At 34.4% G+C, this 27,500-nt stretch overlaps 1 protein-coding gene across 1 annotated transcript in view; it reads left to right on the plus strand.

The window, feature by feature from the left end:
- Positions 1–27,500, plus strand: part of LOC137655568 (uncharacterized) — a 346,296-nt gene that overhangs the window by 66,671 nt on the left and 252,125 nt on the right. The gene's annotated exons all lie outside the window — the stretch shown is intronic.

Below are 27,500 nucleotides of genomic sequence, written 5' to 3' on the forward strand. Positions count from 1 at the left end.
ATCTTGGGAGTCTGTGCGTGAGGAAAATATTTGTAATAGATTGCTTGACATTATTCTCAGGAGGATAAACAATCTCTCTCTCTCTCTCTCTCTCTCTCTCTCTCTCTCTCTCTCTCTCTCTCTCTCTCTCTCTCTCTCTCTCTCTCTCTCTCTCTCTATATATATATATATATATATATATAGATATAGATATATATGTATGTATATATATATTATATATAAATATATATATATATACATTATATATATATATATATATATATATATATATATATATATATATATATATATATATATATATATATATATTATATATATATATATATATATATATATATATATATATTTATATATAGTTTGCCTAAGTATATTATACCAAGAAAATAATGACGTCTTTTAAATGATGAAAATTGTTTTTATTCTAATTGTTTTACTGGAATTTGCGTGTTTTATTATTCACATAGGCCTATGTATTACAAAGAATTATACATATGTTTAAATTAATTGTTGCTGTCTACTATTTACTTAAACAATAATATTTGTATTATCAGTCTTAATCATTGTCTATTACCTGGTTCATTAATGTCTTTAGAAAGTTTCGTCTTTTGAGATTTACTTATTATTTAGTTAGCCCCGACTTGTGAAGGTTTGAATGCTCAGTTTGCTCCTCGCCTTACTGTTATATGTGACTTGAAGTTCGCACTTCTGATTTTATAATTCTTATTAAGCTTATAGGCCTAAAAATAAAATGATGAAGAGACTGTGGAGAAATTTCACAAATAGCAACTTTATGCCCAGATAGACACCTTTATTAAGTTATAAGATTTGATGCAAATATTTATTGTTGCCATCTGACATATAGCCATGCCCTAGTATGTTATAAAGCCAAGACTACCGAGCCATATTATTATTATTATTATTATTATTATTATTATTATTATTATTATTATTATTATTATTATTCGAGATACGTTTCTATTGTAGAATCTGCACATTACAGCTTTGGGTTAATATGTCTGACCCTATTATAGACTTCCATTCGTGAAGTAAAATTAAATAATAGAGGTAGAATTAATTATAGTTTTATTTATTTATCATAATTTCTTCTCCCTGAATAAACCCCACGAGAGATTGAACCTACAGTATATAGGCAGCTTTGACTATAACCTGAAATTTGGCTTATAATGATTTATTGCAAGTTTCGAAACCACGACCCCAACTAACTTTTGCTTTATACACAAAACGACACAAGCAAAATTAAATAATAACTTTGAATTCATAACCCAAATGCATAAATTGTTATTATTAGACAACAGGACTAAGCTTGAATTATTTTCCCTCTTGACGCCCTCTTTCCCACTCAGTTCCAGGAATCACGGTATTTAGAGGGATTCGGGTACATTACCGTATTTATTTTTTGTTCTGAAATATTCTAGCACGATTTCTTTAACGATCCAATATTTTTCAATGATAGAATTTTTCATAGCAGTTGACCACCGTTGTTTCATACATACACATATCTCCTAAGTGAAAAATAAGGTTTTTAAGTGGCAACTTACGAACAACGCTTGCTCAATGCAAAAATAAAAATAATTATGAGAGAGAGAGAGAGAGAGAGAGAGAGAGAGAGAGAGAGAGAGAGAGAGAGAGAGAGAGAGAGAGAGAGAAGGAAGAGGAGAATTCAACACCAGACCAAAGAAAGCCTCTGTTGCTGTTTTGCTGGATAACCGGGGGACGTCAGTGACAGGATACTATCTTTCTATCCTGCCTGTCTCGGAACCCCAAACCGAGAGGTAGTCCTGAATCGGAAGACACCTAAGAGGAAGGATCCTCAACGGAGTCGATTTCTTAGGGCTTGACCCGACCCAGGACTCTCGGAAAACACGAGTCTCTTTACTTTAGGTTATCCAGGACGATACAGATATCACTGCCAGTACTTGCCGGAAAATAATCTCCATTTAAGAAGACTCAAACATTTTATGTAAAGTTTACAGATTTGTTGATAAATTCATAATTTTTGTATAAAGTTTGATAATTAAGAATTTAGTTGCCTTTCATAATAATCATCATTATAGCTATTTATAAATTTTGAATATGCTGCATATTAAGTGAGGATAGAAAAGCAAAAGCACCACCTCTAGAGCCTCCTCAACCATCATGGCACCGATGATCCTCCAGTATCAAACAAAATTTTTACTTAACCAAGATCTGTAGACCGTACTAAGACCTTGGCTTTATCAATGAGTTACGAAAAAAAAAACCTGAAAAAAGAAAATCGCTATGAAGAGATAGCGTTTCCTTCGTGGTGTCAAAGTCCCAGACGGATGAGATGCCATTTTTCTTTAGTCTGTCACAATAATCATATCTCCTAAAGGCAGATTGTCTTAATTTACATTAGCTACTTAGTAAGTTTTCATTTAGGTGAAGGCATACTAATTTTTGAAAGAAATACCATTAGAACATCTGAGGAAAGAGAGAAAACGGAGTCATGGCTTCTACAATAATACATCAATATGTTTTAAACGTTGCATTGTAGGCATATCTGACATTATAGCTTCTGCATTTACATGTTTTAAGCGTTGCATAGTACGCCTATATGACATCACAGCTTCTGCAGCTATAGAGCCTTGCATTGTAGGCCTACCTGACATTACCGGCCCATCGTTGCTTTTTTTGCAGTATTCTAAAATCAAGCATTTATATTCCTCTTGTGTTTCTTCAGTAGCAGCAAATATGATCTCTTTCAGTGTACAAACGATTACGCAATTTCCCAGAAATTTAGACAACTTCAGATTCCAAGAGAAAAAAATAATTAAGAGAAACTATTTTGATGAGTTACTTTTCATGAATTAAACTGACCAGTTTTAATATTTTAATATTTTAAAGAGTTTGAATTAAAATTCATTATATATATGGTCATCATTTTTTCCTAGGCCTATTGACCCTAACGGTCCCGGTTACATTTCGCCAGCCGTCTCTATCCTGAGCTTTTAAATCAATACTTCTCCATTCATCATCTCCTACTTCATACATCACATGCTGTAAAATTGAAGTTTCCAAAGAATTTTATCAAACATGGTCTTCTGATATTGTTTGGACCTTAGACAGTCTTAATTACGAACAAACAATAGTTATAGTGAAATCTTGGAAACTATTTGTGACTGTTCGATGGAAATTCTAGGCTGGATATTCAGGTTAAGGAATGGAAATGTTTATAGGTCTAATAAGTACGGAGTATTGAATTTGAGGGTGAAAAGTCTTTTATATTGAAAGCAAATCTCAGTGACACAGAGTTCAGACTAAACTTCCGACCCCTGAAAGGTCGACTTGATATTGTTCTTGTAAATAATATGTTTTATTCGTTTAAGACTTCTTGCAACACACCAGAGAACCCGCTGCTTCCTAATAAGCTATTGCTGAACCATAATTGAAAACAAGGTTCCTAACAGCTATAGTCTCATTGCAAAGCATCGACTATAGAAGAGTTCAGCAATTCAAGTAACTGTCTGCATCTTTCAACCTCATTATTCCCATTGTATAACAGGGTCGGCCTCTCGAGTCTACTCTTCGAATCTATTTATTTGATTTTCCTCTTTTGTACAGTACATTAAAACAAAATTTTAATCATTGAGTTTATAAGTAAACTATTTTTTTGAAATTATATTTAAATAGGAATAGTGTTATGCAGTTTTGTCCTTTAAAAGTTAATAAAGAGATTCATATTGTGTTGACTCGAAAATTAAGTAAAGGGAAAATGTGCTTTATCCAGAGAGGGATCTGACAGTACCCAATAACTTTCGCAATAGTAGCAGCGGGTGCCTACCAATGGCCATCAAAATACTGATCTATTTGCTAGAAAAATATTCAAAATTCATAAATAGCTATAATGATGATTATTATGAAAGGCAACTAAATTCTTAATTATCAAACTTTATAAAAAAAATTATGAATTTATCAACAAATCTATAAACTTTGCATAAAATGTTTGAGTCTTCTTAAATGGAGAATATTTTCCGACAAGTAATGGCAGTGATGTCTGTATCGTCCTGGATAACCTAAAGTAAAGAGACTCGGTTTTTCCGAGAGTCCTGGTTCGGGTCAAGCCCTAAGAAATCGACTCCGTTGAGGATCCTTCCTCTTGGGTGTCTTCCGATTCAGGACTACCTCTCGGTTTGGGGTTCCGAGACAGGCAGGAAAGAAAGATAGTATCCTGTCACTGACGTCCCCCGGTTATCCAGCTAAACAGCAACAGGCTTTCTTTGGTCTGGTGTTGAATTCTCCTCTTCCTTCTCTCTCTCTCTCTCTCTCTCTCTCTCTCTCTCTCTCTCTCTCTCTCTCTCTCTCTCTCTCTCATTAGTAACCCTTTCTTATCCTTTTCCTTCTTCTCTTCCTCTACTAATAAAGGGCACAACGTCGGGGGGGGGGGGGGGGGAATTCCCGTCTACAGTATGCAGCCAGACTGTTGCTATTTATTTATTATTGCATTGGACAAGCGTTGAACATAACTTGTCACTTGGTAATAAATCTTATATTTCCCTTTGTAAACATGTGTATGAATGCACAAAGTTGCTCAACTATTATGAAAAATTTTATTATTGAAAAAATATTAGATAGTTAAAACAATTGTGCTACAATAATATTTCAGAAAAAAAGTAATACATTAATGAAACACGAATCCCTCTGAACACCTTGATTCCGTGAGATTATTCCTGGAACTGTCTGTAGATAGTCGGAGTGGGAAAGAGGGCTTCAAGTGGGAAAATAATCTAAGCTCAGTCCTGTTGTCTAATAATAATAACCATCTATGCATTTGGGTCATCAATTCAAAGTTATTACTTGATTTTGCTTATGTCGTTTTGTGTATGAAACAAAAGGTAGTTAGGGTCGTGGTTTCGAAACTTGCAATAAATTATTTCAAGCCAAAGCTTAGGTAACAGTCAACGCTGCCTATATAGGTCTAATCTCTTGAGGAGTTTATTAAGGGAGAAGTAATAATGATAAATGAATAAGTGAATTAGCGAAGTGGTGTGTTATCTTCGGTACCAGAAATACAATTAAATATACCTATATTATCCAACTTTAATTTACGAAGGGAAAGCTATAATCGGGTCAGACATATTCCCCAAACCTATAATGGGCAGATTCTACAATAGCAACGTATCTCAAATAACAACAACAACAACAACAGTAATAATGATAATAATAATAATAATAATAATAATAATATGGCTCTGTCGTCTTGTCTTTAACACATACTAGGGTATGGCTATATGTCTGGTAGCAACAATAAATATTTGCATCAAATCTTGTCATTTATGAAAGGTGTCTATCTGGGCATAAAGTTACGATTTGTGAAATTTCTCCACAGTCTCTTCTTCATTTTAATTCTAGGATTATAGGCTTCATAAGAATTATAAAATCAGAAGTGTCAACGTCAAGTCCCACATAAGAATAAGGCAAGGAGGGGCAAACAGCATTTAAACCTTCACAAGTTGGGTCTAACTAAATCCTCAGTAAATCTCAAAAGACGAAAATGTCTAAAGATATTAAAGAACCAGGTAATAAATAATTTCATTTTTCAAATGACGCCATTATTTTCTATGTATAATATACTTAGGCAATCTATACTACCGCTAGAGAGATACTACCGCTAGAGAGTTATGGAGTCCTTTGACTGGCCAGACGGTACTATATTGAATCCTTCTCTCTGGTTACGGTTTACTTTCCCTTTGCCTACACAGACACCGAAAAGTCTAGCCTATTCTTTACAGATTCTCCCCTGACTTAATACACCTGACAACACTGAGATTACCAAACAATTCTTCTTCATCCAAGGGGTTAAATACTGCAATGTAATTGTTCAGTGGCTACTTTCCTCTTGGTAGGGGTAGAAGAGACTCTTTAGCTATGGTAAGCAGCTCTTCTAGGAGAAGGACACTCCAAAATCAAACCATTGTTCTCTAGTCTTGGGTAGTGCCATAGCCTCTGTACCATGGTCTTCCAGTGTCTTGGGTTAGAATTCTCTTGCTTGAGGGTACACTCGGGCACACTGTTCTATCTAGTTTTTCTTACGCTGGTTTTGTTAAAGTTTTTATAGCTTATATAGGAAATGGGTAAGTACATATTTCTAAATTCGGATTCTACGCAGTAAAAAAAAAAAAAATGTATGATTTGACATCAAGAGCATTTGGATAAGGGAAGTCTTTGCCATCTTATTGCGAAATGCAATATTTCTGTAAATTCAATAGCATCCATTTTATTAAAGAGAGCAATCCACGACGAGTCTGTGTGCTAATTTTGGTGTCTGGCTCCGGAAATGGAAGATTCTCCGGAAAATTTTCTGATATCTTCTCCACTATTAGTAGAAGCATCAAATAATGATTACCAAAGTATTGGAAAAAAAAAAGATGAATAAAAATTATCATTAATTAAACATAACTGAAATCTGTTGGTGAAAATTGATACCAAATACTTTGAAAAGATAAGTAATTGACAACAACTGCAATAATAATAATAATGATAATAATAATAATAATAATAATAGCTATAAATTCAACTGAATGATAAAGCAAGCAAAGAAGTAAAAAATATAATAAGCAAAACTTGAAGTACTTTTAAACTGTGCATGAATATCGCTCAAAAGAAGAAAAAAACGAAAAGTTATTTGTGCTTTGGCCGACTATGGCCAATCCTCAGCCTATACATTACATTCCTCCCAAGAGCTTGACTCTGACATGTTTAGTTTATTAAATTAATCCCCCAAAATCAGCCAAAAATACATCATTTCACCACGCCCGCAAAGTCCTTTGCTATTACTATCTATATTACTAACAATGGGATTTAATTTCTGTGTACTGCTTGGCACAACCGGGTTCAAGTCCCATTGATTTCGATCATGGCGTTAGATAATTGAATTTCAGGATATCAAAAATTATTTCTAGGGTAGGTGTAAGTAGTGTGGAATGACCCTCAAAGATCCTAGCATTTGGCGTAATGGACTCTAAATGACACAGACAACTGCTAACAATGTGAGCCTGTGCAAATCAAATTAGGCTTCCAATGGAATAGTTTAATGAACAATCATTTTTCAGAGAGTCTAGCTTTATAACAGAAGAATAGCAGTGCCCATTTAATCCAATTTTGAAAAAGGGAAAAATCATACATCTTAGCATTTTTTTAATAAGTCTTTGGGGAAAAAAAATAAGATCCAGAGGGAGGTTTTTTATGGTATGCTACAAAATTCTCCATCCACTGTCATGAAATACTTCTTGTTGCTAATTATGTCTGGACTGATCCACCATCCCATCTAATTCACACTGACTGCAAGTAGAAAGGCGAGAGAAAAACAACAGGGCAGAAGAGAAGGAAAGAACAGAACCTCTGTAATATATATCAACGTGGAAAACAAAGATCAATGACATACTCGTAAAAGTTAACAATTACTACAGCAGAGTTAGGTAGTTCAATATTCGACTGGTCTTGCACTCCCAGACACCTGTCGTCCAGAAAGGGGTGAAATGGAAATCTCTCTCAAACACCCGGACATCCATCAATTTATATGAGTGACTGTACTTCGTCAGGGTGTATAAGGAGTTAATAGCCTTCAGCCTATTAATCCAACTTGAGGAACCTGCCCTGAGAGTTTCTTTAAACTGTGTAAAAAAAAACAATGAAAAGTTTTCCAAAGGATGGATTGATGGGCTTTACCTCCCTGAAAGGTCTGTGTGGGATAAATAATAGCTGTAGTATACAGACGGAATTAAACTGTGACAAAAATAATTATAGCATTTAAACCATGATAAAAAAAAATCTACGAACTAATAATTTCTTTGATTGATATGCACAATTTCACACAAAAAAAATCTACGAACTAATAATATCTTTGATTGATATGCACAATTTCACACACACTCACTCACACTTTCTAGGGTTGTAGCTTAGCTAATAACAATAATAATAACAATAATAATAATAATAATAATAATAATAATGATGATGATGATGATGATGATAGATATGACACTCTAACAGGAAAGCTACTGGCTAAAATAGTGGATTCTGGAATACTGCAGGTTGCAAATTTTGTCCGGACTGGAAAACCTTACTCGTACAAATTCATAATCCAATAAAATTTTACTCTCATAACATGGCATATTAAAAACTGGTATGCAACAATTCAGCATATAAGAGCAAGTATTTTAGGTAAGACTTGTGTTCATGTGGGCAGTCAATCATCAGAGAGAAATTACAAATAATCATCACATTACTTCTATTGTAGCCTATATCTTCCCCTAGGTTACATTACTTAAGGTTAGGTTAGATGTATTCATTGCTTCTTGATCTCGTAAAATGTTTTTTTTTTTTTTCTAATTTAATGGTTTACAGTGAGGTAAGAAAATGTGTGGCACCACAAACACAAAAGCATCTTTTAATGCTTAGAATATTTGCATGGAGTAATCTTCAAGGATGGTCTGTCATACTGTAGTTACTAATTACGTGTTAATATAAATAAAAGAAATTCCCTATAATGCATCGCTCTCTAATAATAGCATCGACTAGCCTGATTAACCCTCATGTCAATCGGGAGAAAGCTGACCGTATTAGGATGTCTGCATTCACTTATGGAAAATGCAATATTGTTTTAATTGTTACCATGGTTTGGAATGCGTGTTGGTTCCATGTTCTCGCTGAATAAGTTATGGTTTAAAGGTCGCTCATGAATGGCTGAGGCAAGGGTCAGTGACATTGCCCTAGCAATCAGGACAATGCCCTAGAGACTGACCATATATTATATGATCAGGGCCCAAGCCTCCTCTCCACCTAAGCTAGGACCAGGGAGGGCCAGGCAGTGGCTGCTGATGACTCAGCAGATAGACCTATAGGCTCCCCCAAACCCCCCAACCTTAGCTCACAAGGATGGTAAGATTGCAGACACTAATGGCACTAACGAGTCTGAGCGGGACTCGAACCGCCGACTGGCAAACACCAGGCAGAGACGTTACTAATCATAGGTAACAAGCAGCTATGTATAGTAGGTTAGTATTGATAGATTGGCTAAGAGGCTATAATTTAATAGTTGTATTTATTTTGATGACTCCAGCAAATGCATAGTGAATGTGATAGAGATTAGTGTAAAAGCTAGACTACAGTGACCCGTTAGTGTGCTGGGATGATAAGTGCCCTAAGGTGTAGAGTTGATTACATCACATCTTTCTGTTGGCTCTTTCCCAAACATTACAGGAGCCACTCCACTATGGTTTTATGGGTTAACCAATCACTGAAAGCTTGTTTCACGTATGTAATGCTACCCTTTTAGCATATCATAAGGTGAACCCAGAAGTTTAGGAGAGAGAGAGAGAGAGAGAGAGAGAGAGAGAGAGAGAGAGAGAGAGAGAGAGAGAGAGAGAGAGAGAGAATTACAAGGATTTTGGATGTTTTTGGACTTTTTAGGCCATCCGTGGACCCTTGGTTACAGCGAATTATTTTAAACAGAGTTTTTATGATCTTGTTTAACATATTCTCTAATTAGTTTAGTGTTAATTATTCTCTGTATCCTCTGGAAATCTGTTCCATGTATTACGACATTGAGTGGTGGTGTATTTTTTTAATTCGTATGTTTGAGAGAGAGAGAGAGAGAGAGAGAGAGAGAGAGAGAGAGAGAGAGAGAGAGAGAGAGAGAGAGAGAGAGAGAGAGAGAGAGAAAGGAGACTCCTATCTTGTTTATGAAAGTTTTCAGTCTGGACAAAATACATTGCCAAATTTATTAAAAAATCGATCAATTTTGGCAGGTTGTTCGCAAGAATGGTATAGAAAATAACACAACAATTATGCCACATGATTATAAATTAGTATAATTAATAAAGATAAAATTAGCAATGCATGAAATTGTATTGAATTTACGTTTACACAATTCTACATGCTTTCCTCACCAAACCACCCCTTACCAAGTTCCCTACCACCCCCGACCACCGACCTAACAGCCAATCACTTCACTGTGCATGGCACGTTTTCGACACCTGAAATTCACGAATCAATAGATATTATGGTTACAATGGGGCGCTTGAGACGACAGAACAATTGTATTTGTCTCTACATATTTTGAAATCAATTCTTGCTATAATAGGCAGTCGGTGCAAATCAATTGGTATACAAGGTATGTATTCAGGAATATATTCCATGCATCTCTGACCTGCCTCAAAAGCCTGTGTTTGAGAAGTTGTAGAAATAGCTTCGAGTTTTACTCTTCGTTTAGTGGTGGTTAATACATTATCAGTAACTATTCTCCGTTACGTGTGATGTTTATTTTAAATTGTCCCATACATTCGTCTAGCGGTGCGTGAGTCTACATTTCCCTATTATTATTATTATTATTATTATTATTATTATTATTATTACTTGTTAAGCTACAACCCTAATTGGAAAAGCAGGATGCTATAAGCCCAGAGGCTCCAACAGGGAAAATAGCTCAGTGAGGAAAAGAAACAAGGAAAAATAAAATTCTTAAGAATAGTAACATTAAAATAAATATCTCCCATATAAACTATAAAAATTTTAACAAAACAAGAGGAAGAGAAACAAGACTGAACAGCGTGCCTGAGTGTACCCTCAAGCTAAAGAACTCTAACCCAAGACAGTGGAAGACCATGGTACAGAGGTTATGGCACTATCGAAGACTAGAGACGGATTCTTTCCCCACTTCCATAACCTATTGAGAAGTGGAAGTGGGGAAACATTCAAATGCAATTAGGGAAAGGGAATCCATTTAGGACCCCCTATGTTTTCGTAGATTTCACCCCCGAAGTCAATGTTCATCCGATCAATACTAAAGTCAGAATAATATTTACTGTTGGTTAGCCGATGCCTCTCGCCCCATTGGCTGAAGATGACAGACCTCATTTGATGTATGTTTGTATGTATGCGATATTGCTTTTGTTTTAAATGCTATATTAGTATGATTGTTATTTTTTTATTTCTTATGCACATGCATTTTGCCTCTTTGCCCTTTGTTTATTACCTTAAAAAGAGGGTCATCTTTAAGTACTTTGTATAACAGTATTTAGAGAATTTCACCGAGCTGTTAGTTATCAGAAGGAAATCTTTAGCCACCTTGTTCATTTAGGTTTGACAGCGATGTCACGCCGTAGAATTAGATCAGCTACATAAATCGCTGTAGGGATGATCTCTTGTAAGACTAATAAAAATCATATCAAAGATGATACCCATGTTAGGTCTGACCCCAGGGATGAATCTGTAGCATTTTGGATAACGTACATCAAAGTAAAAGTACGCAGCAGTACTTTTGAAAATAATCGCAAAACACTGGCAAATATTTTGTGAACATTTTGTGAACATTACACAAGAACAACTGAATTAATTATAAAAAATTAAACTTGGACATGTGGTCTATGACTCAAGGACAAAAAAAAAAAAAAAAAAAAAAAAAAAAAAAAAAAAAAAAGAGATTAGATACATCGAAGTAAAACTACTCAGTGTAGTTAGGAGCTAAGTAAGACTGCTTAGCGTGGCGAAGGCATGCTCTTTGCTGTGTGCTCATGTTTTCCATTCATTTGATATTGCTGAAAATCGGATGATTCCTCTTTATTTATTATTTGTTGTTGTTTTTTTTTTTTTTTTTTTTTTGCAAAGATAGTGTGGATTACATGATTGGGGAGACTGCTGTGGGGAAAAAAAGTGGTGTCTATGGCTATCGAATAACGCAGTACATTGGATTATTGAATTTGTCAAGGATATAAAATATAAAGTTATTGATGGGATAAAACGATCGCTAAATAAGGTATATTCAACTTCAAATAGATGAAACCACCATGAATAGTTGCTTGTATTAGGAACGTAAAGGTTAAAGGTGTCTGGTTTCAATTCCAGTTTCATTAGAATAAATTATTACCAGAACGTCAGTCGGGCAAGCTCAACCCACCACTCTTACGCCCAACCACAGTAGAGGGCACCCCCAGTAAACAGCTTAAATCCATGCTCCCAGGAGGGGATCGATCTGCTGCCATGCGAATTCTAGGCAAACACGTTACCGCTGTTCCTTGCAAGGAAGGTTATTTCAAATAGGTGTTTTATTTTTATTTTACTAATCTTTATAAGCATTATCACTAATGATTTCCTGGTAGTTACTACAATCTTTGGTGATTTTTTTCTTTTTAACCTTGGTGGTGTATTTGTGAATGCATGACTGAGGGAGCACAATTGATGTTGGGGAAACCCTGATATAACAATCCTGCATCTGTATGCTGCAGCAATATCCAAAACACTGTTGTCTAAACTTAGAAATGTCTTCAAATATAATGGAGCAATGCATTCGTCATTTAGGGTTGTGGTGGCCGTTGTGGTAACGTCCCTGACTGGTGAACGCCAGACTGGGGTTAGTCCCGCTCAAACTCTGTAGTTTCTTTGGTTGCTGTAACCTCCTCATCCTTGTGAGCTAAGGATGGGGCGTTTGGGAGAGCCTATAGCTCTTATCTGCAGAGTCATCAACTGCCATTGCCTAGGCCTCCTTGTTCCTAGCTTGGGTGGAGAGGGGGCTTGGGCGCTGATCATGTGTATATATGGTTAGTCTCTAGGGCTTTGTCCTGTTCGCTAGGGCAATGTCACTGTTCCTTGCCTCTGTTATACAGGAGCGGTCTTCAAAACCTTAAAAATGCTCAGATATTTTTTTTTATAAAAACAGATTTACGGATTTAAAGATTTTACGGATACGAGGTTAAGGTAATGGGTGGTGGGAGGGAGGGGGGTTGATAGGGGAATAATAATAATAATAATAATAATACCCAATCATATCGTAGGGTCATCTTCCTCCTTACAGTACCAAAATATGGGACTTGAGGGATCAAACTCCAACTTTTAATGATCAATCTTTGCACATATACACGTACCTCCACACATTAAATTTCATATATTTCCATAAATCAACATAAATTTTCATTTGACTTAAGAATTATTTACAAGTACTAAATTTACTTATTTCTTAATTCTGAAGGGGAGAGTCTGAGATACAAGTCAATAACTTCTTAGGATACAAACATTACTGTAATTAACATATTCTCCATTGCAAAATTGTACAATATCCTGAATCTTAATAATTTAGCACTGCCATTACAAGTCTGTTGTATATAGTAAATGAACAGGTCACTTTCACTTTTGATTTCAAACATTAATTAGTAATTGTATTTAAAGTAATCACACCTTTTTCCTCCCATTTGAAAAGTTGTACGGGTTCATTTTACGATAATGAAAGAATATATATACACCACAATAACTCATTTCATATACTGTATACAGATTACACGCCTGGCTAATAAAATTGAACAATAAATTTGAGCAATAGAATGGAAATAGAATTTTTTTTGCATGTATTCAATCGCCATTTGACTGTATACCACTTCGATGGATACGAATTTTCGTCAGGATGACACCGAGGACTCTGTATAAAAATCACACAATAGGAATATTACACCCAAACACTTTTCCTTCACAGTTAAGTCTCGAGAGTCAATTTAACAATATTTACTAAAGGGTCACGCAGTTGAGAGCATGCTTTCGCCACGCCAAGCAATCCTCAAAATATAATGGATTTGTCCCTGCGTCATACGCCAGATTTTCACTGAGTTTCGTTGAAATTGCTTTCGTGGTTTTTGCGTAATGTTCTCATTAATAAAAAATACACTTGACAAAATATTTGCCATTTACTTTACGTTGAGATTACATTCAAAGTACAGCTGCGTTCTTGTACTCTGATGTACTTTATCTATAATGTTAGATTCATCCGTGGACCACACCCAACAAGACTACCAAGTTTGGTCAAAATCGCTACAATAGTTTTGTGTAAAGTTTCTCACTGACAAGGACACGGGTGAATACATAACCTTCGCAAAATCTTCAATTTTGGTTAGGACAAAAAGAAGACAGATTTGAAACAGAAATGAGAGGCAGTTGGAAAAAAAAATATCATAATGGTGCCCAATAGACAACAGTGATAACGTAGGCAGGTGTTTTGGTGCCTATTGTCTTTGTCATGTCAGAAGCCTTGATGCCTTTTCTAGGGTTCTTATACCATCAAAAACACTTGGCCAACATCAGTGTTGATGCTAATCACGGTCCATTGATCACTACCCCATGTAACACAATATGCTAAAAAGAAACTAACCGTATATGACCTAAAGGTTTACATTAGTGTGTAATATTTTTGCATACGCCCATACATACACCACGCTGAGTCTTTGGTATTCGAATCTGATCCGATCAGAAATCATTTGTGGGAGGGGAAGTTGATTCTCATAAATTAAGAGCAGTTGTAAGGGATCCCAGGTGAGGCAAACAATGGTAGTACGGGTGTTTATCCTGTTTTACTAATCAATAGTTGGTAGTATTAAATCGAAACGGGAAACAAATCCCTGTAAAGTAATTGAATATACCAAGAGGTGATACTGGTTGTAGGCTAAATAAGGACACATTTGAGTGGTGACTGCGATGTGAAAAAAAAAAACAGATAAAGGTTTTCATATTTTCTCTCATATCATTAGGTAGCGTTTATAGACAAGCGTGTTAGAAGTGCCTAGCTTGACGCATGCGCATAAGACATTGTATATCAAGTTGCAGTTAGGCTGGGAATCAGTTTAACTGATAAGTAGGTTAGGTATATAGTTTGACCTATTAACAATTCTTATTACTGTTGTTTATTTATCCTTGTATTTACGGTCATATTTTGCTTCTGTAAACTAAAAGTTGTCAGGTTTATTATGGGATAACAAAGCAAATCATTAGTACTAAAAGACCCCACGTTTCCTCTTCAACGTGGGAACTATTTTTTTTTACCCAAAACGTGTTAGGTGATATAGAAAATCTTTTATCGATATTTTATCTCAATGTTTTTTCTCTATCCATCAATGTTCTTCCATAATAATGCTAGTTTTTTTTTTATTAGCTCAAAGACCACCACATAACTTCTCTCAAGTGTTGCCCCCATATGATTGATTGTTATGAAAGTCTTTGAAATAAAACAAATACTTTTTTTTTTTGGGGGGGGGGGCGCCAGTTATTATTGCTGCTTCGTTTTCTATTTTTTGTTTTGAGCCTACGTCTGATTCCCATATTTATGGGCGAATACTGAAAGATTTTATTGTTATGAGAGCTTACTTTTGTATTATTGTAAACGATTTAGAAAAAAAAAATTCAATTACTAAGATTTCTTTCAAATTTCCTTTCCATAAAGAGTATACGAAAACTTAAAATTACAAGACAGTTGCTTAGGGTTCCTTGCTGTCCAAGCTCTATCTAAGCTAGTTGTCTTCGCCTTCTTTTATTCTTTAACATAGTTTCTCATTTGTGTTCTGCCTTCCTCCTTAGGAGAAGTGACCTTTCGCAAGGCATTGCCATTATTTCGAATTTAGTGGAATGATCTTCCCAATCGGGTAGTTGAATCGGTGGAACTTCAAAAGTTCAAACTTGCAGCAAATGTTTTTGTTGAACAGGGTCTGTCTGTTTGTCTGTCTGTATAGATTGCCTTACCTTGTGTAAGACCCGGGCTCTTGCCTGTGGGCAGCCCAGAAAGAACAGGGTGTCATAAGTTTCTTATAGTTTATATATGAAATATCTTTTAATGTTGTTATTGTTTTTAAAATATTTTATTTTAATTGTTCATTACTTCTTATATGGTTTTATTTCCTTATTTCCTTTCCTCACTGGGCTATTTTTCCCTGTTGAAGCCCTTGGGCTTACAGCATCTTGCTTATCCAACTAGGGTTGTTGCTTAGCTAGTAATAATAATAATAATAATAATAATAATAATAATAATAATAATAATAATAATAATAATAATACATTTCTAGAATTCATTATAAAATAAAATAGAAAATGTAATTGGGTCTTTTGGAGATAATGTGAATCAGATTGGGGCTGAGCCATGAGCACAAGTGATGAGGATTAATGTAAAGAATATGATGGATGCTGATTGTAAGGATAATTAAGGGGGCTAACAAATACTATACCATTGATCCGATGCCAGTCTCTGAAGTAATAATATTAGAGAACTTTAGTCTTGCGGACATTCCATCAGAATGATGAATGATGCAAGAGTAAATCAGTAAATACTATATCTAATAAATTAATAAAATTAAGAGTACATCACACAAACATTGTAGTACTTAACATACAATGGTCGAAAACTGATATATATATATATATATATATATATATATATATATATATATATATATATATATACATGTATATATATATACATGTATATATATATACATGTGTATATATATATATATATATATATATATATATATATATATATATATATATATATATATATATATATATATATATATATATATATATATATATATATATATATATATATATATATATATATATAGGTATATATATGTATTTATGTATGTATATATATGTATATATATATATATATATATATATATATATATATATATATATATATATATATATATATACCTATTCATTATAAGGCAGAACTATACATTACACAGGTCGATTTTCTCTTATTCTTTATGGCCTGCAGACCCAATATAATAAGCTGCTTTCTAAATTATATCTTTTTTTTTGTTTCCCACAGACATACTCAGTGATCGTCCTCTCTTCAACATCACGTATTACTATGGACCGTTGGAGAACGTTGAAGATATCGTACGAATTGAAGAAAATTATCTAATGTATTGTAATCTAAATGGTGTACCTAGAGTTTATGAAGATAATGAAGGGTAAGCTTACACATTTTATTACCTGACTAATCTGATATTTGTTTTTTTTTTTTTTTTTTTTTACAGATTATACATCATTGATAAGTTTGGCATTTTTGAGGTTCATCATATGGTTTATACACGATAGTTTGATAAAGTAGGCCTTGATTTCCTCACAAATGGTCATTGACATAGTTTACCATGTGAAAGACCTTTTCAAAACAGGTTTAAATTCACCATGTGAAAGACCTTTTCAAAACAGTTTTAAAATTCACCATGTGAAAGATCTTTTCAAAACAGTTTTAAATTCACCATGTGAAAGACCTTTTCAAAACAGTTTTAGATTCACCATGTGAAAGATCTTTTCAAAACAGTTTAAAGAGAGAAAATTAATTGGGGTTTTAGTTTGCTGGAGGATGACTTGCTATATCTTTTGATTTAATTTTCATATGTAACTATAGCTGCTGTGCCCTTTCAATACGTACAGTTATGATGTTCTCTTATCAGAACTGTTCTATTTTCTGTGTCTTAAATATTCTTACGATAACTGTTGCCAGCCTTCATCTCTTCGCTTAAAACTTGCTGGACATGATAGCTATAAAGGCTTTAAACCCAAGTTGTCAGACACTAGAAACACTCTTGTTGGGGAAATAATTTATGACATTGCATCACCTAATAACTGTGGCACACATGTTTTTATTTTAGTTTTTGCAAAAATTGAAGCCCAACTTACAACTTTATACTTAAATTATGCATTATATATATATATATATATATATATATATATATATATATATATATATATATATATATATATATATATATATATATATATATATATATATATATGTGTGTGTGTGTGTGTGTGTGTGTGTATGTATGTATGTACATACAGTATATAGTGTATGAACTTTTACTTGGTTATTTGTCAGACGAACATTTGCGTACGGTGTGAACAATCTTAAACGAATGTTCCCTTACTATATTTCCCCCAGACGAACTAATGTCCTTACGAACATCTACGTACGAACTTTTGCGTACGTAATTTTATTTTAAATTAACTTTATCCCTTACTAATAATTGCGTACGTACTTTATGCACTCGAACTATCACCATACATACTTAGGTCGTAGAACCGAAAAAGCTCCTTCACAAATGTACAGTAGCCCCTCGTGTATAGCTTTTATGTGTCTTTTCAGTTATTTCCATGCATGGCTGTCAGTGTATGACACTCGTACATACCTTCTCGTGATCTTTTTTTCTAATGGGGGAAGGAACTGCATACTAGACTCTTTATTTATTAATGTGCATGAATCGAGATTTTTCTCCCTAAACTACTTAAACCTTCAGTAATAATTAGATATTCATGATCTTTCTCTAAAGTAGGGAAAGAGATAACTTTCCCAAAGGAACAATAGTATCATACCAATGGAACAATAATAAAATAAGAAATAAATTGAGCAAATGAAATTATCTAATAGGTTGGGGAAAATCTAGTTCAACTGTACAACCTAACACTTCTCGCATAGATGTTTGTGAAGAGATTGTCCTTCTTGGTCGTGTATCTGCCACACTTTTACCCCCATTGCAACTCGCACTGAGCAGTTGAATGGAGGTGGGGCGGGGTGCAGTAAAGGAAGGTAGGTAATCATGCACTCGTCGACATGGAACGATCTATTCCCTCCTCATCTGTTGGCTTTCATTAATTGGAATTAGTTTTTTAAGAGTAGAGGGGTTGCAGTCAATAGGGGGATTGTACTGATTTAGCAATGATTTTAAAATGACTGATCTAATGTGTATAGTACTTATTTTGAGTTTTTACAATTTTCTTTATTTATTTATGATCATTATCATTATTATTATTATTATTATTATTATTATTATTATTATTATTATTATTATTATTATTATTATTATTATTATTATTATTTGTTTTCACCCCTGTTAGTGTTTTTTGTGAGCAGCTTCCTGGCTACAATTTTAATCGTAGAATAATTAAACTTGCAGCGATTAACTGTTGTTTAAAAAGCTGGATATTAATATATCTTGGAAGGTCAAGGTCGAGGTCTTGGCCAAGCAAAATCTCCAATCAGCCATAAGTTAGGATATCGTTGTCATACGGACTTGTGGCTTAGTTCATATTTGAGTGTATGAAAATCGATGCCAATTAATACATGTTAAGGGCGAAGTTCAAGGTCGAGCAAAAGGTCGGGAATAAGCTGCAGCGGCGGAGGTCTGCGCTCTACTGAGTGTCCCTCTATTTATTATTATTATTATTATTATTATTATTATTATTATTATTATTATTATTATTACTATTATTATTATCATTATTATTCACTCGGCAACAAAGTAAAACATTATTTATCTAATTCATATCTAGTAAATTCTTTCTGCGCTCTACTGAGTGTCCCTCTATTTATTATTATTATTATTATTATTATTATTATTATTATTATTATTATTCACTCGACAACAAAGTAAAACATTATTCATCTAATTCATATCTAGTAAATTCTTTGATTCTTGCAATTTTAATCATATAGCTTACTTAAAATTTCTCGTGCCAGTTTCTTATGACCAACATATTATTTTCTGCAATCAAATGCGAGTTTATCATTGACAGTTTTCATTTTATCATCAAATGTTTGTTTTCCAATTAGGTATTTTGTTAAGAAGGTTAATTCGTTCCTAAAGTTCTTTACAAGACAATTCATTACGAGGTTGAAAAGTGGCCAACTTCAAGATGTTTCCGATTACGTAGTAAAATGCATTACTTTATTTGTATTTTGAAAGTTTGTGTTTATTTAAGGTGTTTTTCTTGTGTCATTTCTTCACTTTTGCTTTGTGGATACTCGAGCATTCCATGGCAATTACTCATTGATGTTATAATTATTATTATTATTACTTGCTAAGCGTTGGAAAAGCAGAATGCTATAAGTCGAGGGTTTTAACAAGGAAAATAGTCCAGCGAGGAAAGGATATAAGGAAATTAAAAGAGAAGTAATTAGCAATTAAAAGGAAATCTTTTAAGAACAGCAACAACATCAAAACTAATCTTTCACACATGAACTATAAAATGAAAAAAAAAGAAAAAAAAAGAGGAAGAGAAATAAGATAGAATTGTGTGGCCGAGTGTACCTTCAAGCAATGGAACTGTACCCTAAAACAGTTGAAGACCATGGTACAGAGGATATGGCACTAACCAAGACCAGAGAACAATAGTTTGATTTTGGAGTGTCCTTCTCCTGGAAGAGCTGCTTGCCATGGCTAAAGTCTTTCATTTACTACTTACCAAGTGGAAAGTAGCCACTGAACAATTATAGTGCTGTAGTTAACCCCTTGAGCGAGGAAGAATTGTTTGGTGATCTCAGTGTTGTTAGGTGTATGAGGACAGGAGAATACATGAAGAGGCCAGACTATTCAGTGTACGTGTAGGCAAAAGGAAAATGAGCCGTAACCAGAGAAGAATCCAATGTAGTACTCTCTGGCCAGTCAAAGGACCGAATAACTAGCGGTAGTCTCTCTCTCTCTCTCTCTCTCTCTCTCTCTCTCTCTGGACGCTAGACGGGTCACTACAGGTTCAAGTTTGTGATGATCAAAGCGTGACTTCCCACATGGTATTATGCTCGATGCCAGGAGCTCGCTCTCTCTCTCTCTCTCTCTCTCTCTCTCTCTCTCTCTCTCTCTCTCTCTCTCTCTCTCTCTCTCTCTAAGATATTGGAAGGAAAAAACTGTAACAATGCGACATTTATTACTATTGTTCCATGGCCGCTGTGTCAGGATTTTCTATTTTGATATTGGACTACTTTACTTTATTTTTGGTATAATTCGAAATGGAACCTCCGTCTTACTTCAATTTACTAACAAGCTGATTGTCAACATATCGTGAGAAGATTGAATTAGATATCTTGCTTTCAGAGGTACTTGTTTAGATTTAAAGATACTTTAATAATTTCTTTTAGTATCAACTCTCTCTCTCTCTCTCTCTCTCTCTCTCTCTCTCTCTCTCTCTCTCTCTCTCTCTCTCTCTCTCTCTCTCTCTCTCTCTGTTTTGATTCCCTGAATAATGGAATGACTTTTAATCTTTTAAAACATTAAAATGATTGTTTCGTTGAAATAAACGATGTAGTTGGTTGTACCTCTTGAGTAACCGCTAGAAGGTACCGTCTTTTGACTATATTATCGCCTGACCTACGAAACCCTTGACAGAACGATCTTCGATGATAATACAATAGGAAATATTCCCTTCATTTATCATAGGTTGCGGGTAACGTCATCTCCTCGTGCTAAATGAAAGCTATATCAACATTATCAAAAGTATATTGGTTTTGCGTCTCTCTGAAACAAAATCCTTTTCATTCTGGCGATTTAAAGGCTTTAAGGCCACTCGTGAATGGCAAAGACAAGGGTTACGGGCATTGCCCTATCGAGAAGGACAATGCCCGAAAGACTGACCTTATTTACATATGATCAGCGCCCAAGACCCCTCACCACCTAAGCTACAAACTAGGACCAAGGAGAGCCAGACAATGGCTGCTGATGACTAGGCAAATAGACCTATAGGCTCCACCAACCCCTGCATCCTTAGCGCACAAGGATGGTGAGTTTGCAGCGACCATATAAACTAACGAGTTTGAGCAGAATATGAACCCAAGTCTGGCGTTCACCAGTCAGGGACGTTACCACATCTGCCGCCTCTACCCTATTCTTTTTACGTATCTTAGAAACTGCCCCCCCCCCTTTCTGTGATATCTAAAAACTACTTTCTTTACCAAAAATAGAATGGAATCTATAATGCGAATACTGCATTTGAGTCAGCTGGTAATACGACCACATCGCCATATAATACAGCTAACTCGCTACCTCTCTTGGATCTTACTACGACCAACAGATGAAACTGCGCTGTTCATTCTGGTCTCTTGCTTGTTTACATCAGGAAAGAGGAGCTCCCTTCAGTTGTTAAGGAGAATTCTATCCCTGGATGATTATTCCCTCTAATTATTGAACTACCTTTTAGTTAGTTTTGTTCATTAAATTTTATTTTATATAAGTTTTTTTTATTTCTGGTAATATTTTCGTGTAGACAACTGCTCCTCTAGTTACGGAAGAAATTAGACTCCTCCCTCCTCGTGGATTGACATCGGAATCATACGTGAAATTTTATAAATAGACAATTCACCAAAGGACAGAAATCTCTCCAGAAACACACAACTGATTAGAGTTTAGATGTAACATATTTTTCGTGGCAATCGATGACGGTGTTGTTTTGTGTCTAAAAAAAAAAAAAAAAAAAAAAAAAAAAAAAAAAAAAAAAAAAAACTGCATTCATGTTTTATTTTTTCGATAACTCAAATTGAATAGTGTGGTTGAGTGGAGGTCATTTATAAATTCTTATTCTTTGGGTCTTGATATATAGGAAATAATCCTGCAATGCGCAGGAAACCTCTTACGCGAAGCTGCTAAACTTTATATAAGCAAAAATAAAAGAATTCAAAGAAGAGTATTTTGAGAATTATAATTGTGGGATACGCAAGAGTAACATTAAGAAAATTATCACTTAAGAAATAAAAATCACGATCTGAATTTTTAAAAAGTGGATCTCAACAATGTCAGATCATCATCATCATCATCATCATCATTGTTGTTGTTATTATTATTATTATTATTATTATTATTATTATTATTATTACTTGCTAAGCTACAACGCTAGTTGGAAAAGCTTGTGCCCAAGGGTTCCAAAAGGGAGAATAGCCCAGTGAGGAAAGGAAAAAAAGAATAAAATATATTCTAAGAACAGTAACAACATTAAAATGAATATTTCATAAATAAACTATAGAAACTTTAACAAAACAAGAGGAAGAGAAATAAGAAAAGTGTGCCCTCAAGCGAGAGAACTCTAACCCAAGATAGTGGAAGACCATGGTACAGAGGTTATGGCACTACCCAAGATTAGAGAACAATGGTTTGATTTTGGAGTGTCGTTCTCCTAGAAGAGCTGCTTGCCATAGCTATAGTCTCTCTTTTGCCTTTACTAAGCGTCAAGTAGCTACTGAACAATTAGAGTGAAGTAAGAAGAATTGTTTTGTAATCTCAGGTATATGAGGCAGAGGAGAATATGTAAAGAATAGGCCAGACTATTCTGTGCGCGTGTGGTATTGGCAAAAGGAAAATGAACCGTAAACAGAGGGAATAATCCAATGTACTACTGTCTGGCCAGTCAAAAGACCCCTTGACTCCCTACCGGTAGTATCTCTAAAATCTAAGATAAAAGTTTAGAAGCGACCCGGTTACAAAACTTACAATATTCTACATTATAATATATGAGGAAAATACTAGACAAACCTTTCGTTCAGAAGCAACTCGGTTTTAAACCTCCGAATATTCTATGCTGTGGTATCCGATGTGGTAACGTCCCTGACTGGTGAACGCCAGACTGGAGTTCGAGTCCCGCTCAAACTCGTTAGTTTTGTGAGTTCTTGTGAGCTAAGGATGGGGGGAGGGTGTTTGGGGGAGCCGCCTATAGGTCTATCTGCTTAGTCATCAGCTGCCATTGCCTGGCCCTCCTTGATCCTAGCTTGGGTCGAGAGGGGGCTTGGGCGCTGAATATATATAATTATATTATATATAGTATTATATAATTTATATGTGTATATATTATATATTTATATATATATATTATATATATATATATATATATATATATATATATAGTATATCTATATATATATTGTATATATATATATATATGTATATATATATTTAGGCTATATATATTATATTTATATATATATATTATATATATATTATATATATATACACACAGTATATATATATATATATATATATATATATATATATATATATATATATATATATATATATATATTGTATATGTATATTATATATGTATATATAAAATATATATATAATATATATACGTATTATATATATATATATATATATATATATATATATATATATATATATATATATGGTCAGTCTCTAGGTTATTGTCACTGTCACTTGCCTCCTTAAACCTTTAAAAACCAGATTGAGAATATATAAAGAAACTACCTAAACCTAAACCAGATTGACATCATATAAAGAAACTACCTAAGCCTTTGAGGTAATTCTGTCCATTCACACAGTGCGTATGGGAACACACCGTGTGAATGATCACAAGGCGGGATTGACATGCACATTCCACATTCCTCTGCACTTGTGATACACTCACTAGACTGCTTGTGCGTTCATTTAGGCACAGGAAATGTTCTTCTTGGCAGTTGGGCTGAGTGGCGTAAACAGTGTGCTTGGCGATACGTCAGCATCCACATTGAGACCGTGTGTTGTACCTTCACGATTGGTTCTTATTGGTGACATTCCCTAGATATTTGTCATGTTGTTTTCTGTAAGTGCCATTACTGGGTTCTAATTTATTATTATTATTATTATTATTATTATTATTATTATTATTATTATTATTATTATTATTATTATTATTATTATTAGCTGAGCTACAACCCTAGTTGGAAAAGCCAGATGCTATAAGCCCGAGGGCTCCTACAGGGAAAAATAGCCCAGTTAGGAAAGGAAATTAGGAAATAAAGAAAAGATATAAGAAGTAATGAACATTTACAATGAAATATTTTAAAAGTAATAAAAACATTAAAACAGATATTTTCAGGATGCCTTAATACTTTAAATCAATCAATTAAAACAGATATTTCATATATAAACTATGAATAGACTTCTGTCAGCCTGTTCAACATAAAACTTTTACTGCAAGTTTGAACTTTTGAAGTCCTACCAATTCAACTATCCGATTAGGAAGATCATTCCACAACTTGGTCACAGCTGGAATAAAACTTCTAGAATACTGTTTAGTATTGGCACAGACTCGCAGCGGTGCCGTAGCTCGGAAATGTTTCCTGATCGCTGATTGGTTGAACAAGATAATTCTACTTACTCAGATAGCAGGAAACTTTTCTGAGCTAAAACACCGTTGCGAGTTAGTGCAAAGGCGGCTCACTAAACAAAAATGAGTATAGGAGTCTATTGATAGGCGCCTACACACATTATAATACTCGATATTTTTAAGCCATATTAAAATATATTAAGAGTACTCATAAATATTCAAGCCAATCTCTCTCTCTCTCTCTCTCTCTCTCTCTCTCTCTCTCTCTCTCTCTCTCTCTCTCCAAATTTGTTCTTATCTATATCTATATATATATATATATATATATATATATATATATATATATATATATATATATATATATATATATATATATATATATATATATATATATATTATTTAGTAGGTTGGGCAGGGCACCAGCCTCCCGTTGAGATACTACCGCTAGTGTTATGGGGTCCTTTGACTAGCCAGACAGAACTACATTGGATCCTTCTCTCTGGTTACGGTTCACTTCACCTTTACCTACTCATACACCGAATAGTCTGGCATATTCTTTACAGATTCTCCTCTGTCCTCTTACACCTGACACAGTGAGATTACCAAACTATTCTTCACCCAGGAGGTTAACTATTGCACTGTAATTGTTCGGTTGCTACTTTCCTCTTGATAAGGGTAGAAGAGACTCTTTAGCAATGGTAAGCAGCTCTTCGAGGAGAAGGACACTCCAAAATTAAACCATTGTTCTCTAGTCATGGGTAGTGCTATACCATGGTCTTCCACTATCTTGGATTAGAGTTCTCTTGCTTGAAGGTACACTCGGGCTTACTATGCTATCTAATTGCTCCTTCTCTTGTTTTGTTAAAGTTTTTATAGTTTATATTGAAATATTTTAGATGTTGTTGCTGTTCTTTAATATTTAATTTTTCCTAGTTTCCTTTCCTTTCCTCTCTGAGCTATGTTCCCTGTTGGAGACCTTCGGCTTATAGCATCCTGTTTTTCCAACTAGGGTTGTAGCTTAGCAAGTAATAATATATATATATATATATAAATATATATATATATATATAATATTTATATATATATGTGTGTTTATGTATGTATATAATATATATATATATTTTATATGTTATATATATATATATATATATGTATTATATATAGATATATGTATATATATATATATATATATATATATATATATATATATATATATTATTTACACATATATTATATTTACATATGAATATATATTACTTATGTATTATATATATATATATATATATATATATATATATATATATATATATATATATATATATATATATATGATAGAGTTGATAGGGAAGCAATGTGGAATGTGATGAGGTTATATGGAGTTGGTGGAAGGTTGTTGCAAGCAGTGAAAAGTTTCTACAAAGGTAGTAAAGCATGTGTTAGAATAGGAAATGAAGTGAGCGATTGGTTTCCGGTGAGAGTGGGGCTGAGACAGGCATGTGTGATGTCGCCGTAGTTGTTTAACTTGTATGTTGATGGAGTGGTGAGAGAGGTGAATGCTCGAGTGCTTGGACGAGGATTAAAACTGGTAGACGAAAATGATCACGAATGGGAGGTAAATCAGTTGTTGTTTGCGGATGATACTGTACTGTTAGCAGGCACAGAAGAGAAGCTTGACCGACTAGTGACAGAATTTGGAAGGGTGTGTGAGAGAAGGAAGTTGAGAGTTAATGTGGGTAAGAGTAAGGTTATGAGATGTACGAGAAGGGAAGGTGGTGCAAGGTTGAATGTCATGTTGAATGGAGAGTTACTTGAGGAGGTGGATCAGTTTAAGTACTTGGTGTCTGTTGTTGCAGCAAATGGTGAAGTGGAAGCAGATGTACGTCAGAGAGTGAATGAAGGTTGCAAAGTGTTGGGGGCAGTTAAGGGAGTAGTAAAAAATAGAGGGTTGGGCATGAATGTAAAGAGTTCTATATGAGAAAGTGATTGTACCAACTGTGATGTATGGATCGGAGTTGTGGGGAATGAAAGTGATGGAGAGACAGAAATTGAATGTGTTTGAGATGAAGTGTCTAACAAGTATGGCTGGTGTATCTCGAGTAGATAGGGTTAGGAACGAAGTGGTGAGGGTGAGAATGGGTGTAAGAAATGAGTTAGCGGCTAGAGTGGATATGAATGTGTTGAGGTGGTTTGGCCATGTTGAGAGAATGGAAAATGGCTGTCTGCTAAAGAAGGTGATGAATGCAAGAGTTGATGGGAGAAGTACAAGAGGAAGGCCAAGGTTTGGGTGGATGGATGGTGTGAAGAAAGCTCTGGGTGATAGGAGGATAAATGTGAGAGAGGCAAGAGAGCGTGCTAGAAATCGGAATGAATGGCGAGCGATTGTGACGCAGTTCCGGTAGGCCCTGCTGCTTCCTCCGGTGCCTTAGATGTCCGCGGAGGTAGCAGCAGTAGGGGATTCAGCATTATGAAGCTTCGTCTGTGGTGGAATTGTGGGAGGTTGGGCTGTGGCACCCTAGCAGTACCAGCTGAACTCGGCTGAGTCCCTGGTTAGGCTGGAGGAACGTAGAGAGTAGTCCCCTTTTTTTGTTTCGTTTCTTTGTTGATGTCGGCTACCCCCCAAAATTGGGGGAAGTGCCTTGGTATATGGATGGGGAGATATATATATATATATATATATATATATATATATATATATATATATATATATATATATATATATATATATTTGTGTGTGTAATTAGTGCAAAGCAGTTTATAAATTTAGATTTAATATATATCATAAAAAATGTTGGAAAACCAAATATTTATTGAAACTATTCATGGTCCAAAGGAGTTTG

Source organism: Palaemon carinicauda, chromosome 16, assembly GCF_036898095.1.
Source record: "Palaemon carinicauda isolate YSFRI2023 chromosome 16, ASM3689809v2, whole genome shotgun sequence".
In the NCBI taxonomy this organism is placed as follows: Eukaryota; Metazoa; Arthropoda; class Malacostraca; order Decapoda; family Palaemonidae; genus Palaemon; species Palaemon carinicauda.